Consider the following 1,521-nt stretch of genomic DNA (forward strand, 5'->3'; position numbering starts at 1 on the left):
GGGGCCCGGCCGCCGCTCAGAGCTGCCCCGGGGCGGGGTCCCCTGCTGGGCTCGGGCTCGGGGTGCGCTCTTCCGCCGCAGCCTGGGGACGCGCCTCCCTAGAGCCGCTGCCGGGTCCGCGCCTCTGGGGCCGGAGACTTGGCTTAAACCCGAGCTTTGCGTAGGGGGGACGGTGCCCTGTTGCCCGGACCTTCCTAGTGGAAACGGTCCCGGCCCAGAAAGAGGCACCGCGGACTGTTGTGGAAACGAAGGAGCACCTGAAACAGGGTTACAGTGTGCACTGTCAGGCACCCTTCCTATGGTAGCCTCTGCCCGCCCAAATGATGCCTCCTGGCCCAACAGAATTTATCGTGAGGGAATCGGGCTTCCTGCATCAGTCAGGACTACCGCTCGGCGGGCAGCTCCTGCATCAAATCTGTTCATCCCTGGTCTGTTCAACGTTTGCTATCTACTTGCATCTTGCGCAAGGTGCCCTTCACTGAGCTACTGAAATGCTCTTTCAGGGATTTGACTACTAAAGCAGCCCCTCTATGCTGCTCTGCTTGCTGATGTTTTCCAAACCAAATTCACGTAGTTTGGTGTTGCAACCAGTTTTTGGCTTTGGAAGTATGAGCTGGGTTGCAAGACTTCACCAGGTTTTCAGGGAGTTGTCGGTTGTGAATTTATGAATTTATCTTGCCGGTGCTGATAAGTAAGGTAGGCAGAATCAGGCTACCGACTCTGAAGACCGAGTGCAAATCATAGTAGGTGACAACTTCTAAACCACTTCTGTGGTGACAATTTTAAACCACTTTTAAAAATGTTTCTAATCTTTTTCACAAGAGAGAGTGTGATGCGCTGCTCCTTGGCTGTGTTTCCTTACGCTGCCAGTCCGCCTTGCTGGCATGCACAGGTGGTAACTGGCTAGCGTTTGATTGTCACTGTTAGAGCCTGAATCCATGTAGCGCCCAATGACTAGGGAGACAACGATCTGATCACTTGTGGATCTTGTTACTCATTAGCCAGAGCAAGCAGGGAGCAAACACCAGCACACATTGCTCCCAACAGCTTTATTCAGAATGGACAGCTTTGGACTAGCTCCCAAAAAAACCCAAGAAACTGGGGAGCTGCCCCAAACACTAGTTCTTTCCACATTTATACACCTTGGTTCATACTTAACATTTACTCCACCTGTGACTCCCCTTCATTTCCACCCATTTCTCCTCCCATCTGCAGCTCTGCCTCTGTTCACTGTTTGCTTCCTTAGCATGGTATTACCTATGTATTTCATTCATTTACCTGCCTCTCTGCTAAGAGCGCATGCAGAAGACTCTGACCCCTGTCTTTTGGTCAATTGTGGTTTCTCGCTGGTTCTTTCTGGTTTCTTGCTAACTTCAGCACCATCTCCAAGGTTGTACTTCTGCTTTGTCCTCTAACGGTAGCTGTTGGTCTGTATCCTATTTTTACACAACACATCATGCACATTTCGTAACAAAAGGATAGGGTGCAGCCACTTACTTAAGCATTAGCAAAACTAGTTAT

This window comes from Gavialis gangeticus, unplaced genomic scaffold (genome assembly GCF_001723915.1).
Source record: "Gavialis gangeticus isolate Ggan-Ray unplaced genomic scaffold, GavGan_comp1, whole genome shotgun sequence".
Lineage (NCBI taxonomy): Eukaryota > Metazoa > Chordata > Crocodylia > Gavialidae > Gavialis > Gavialis gangeticus.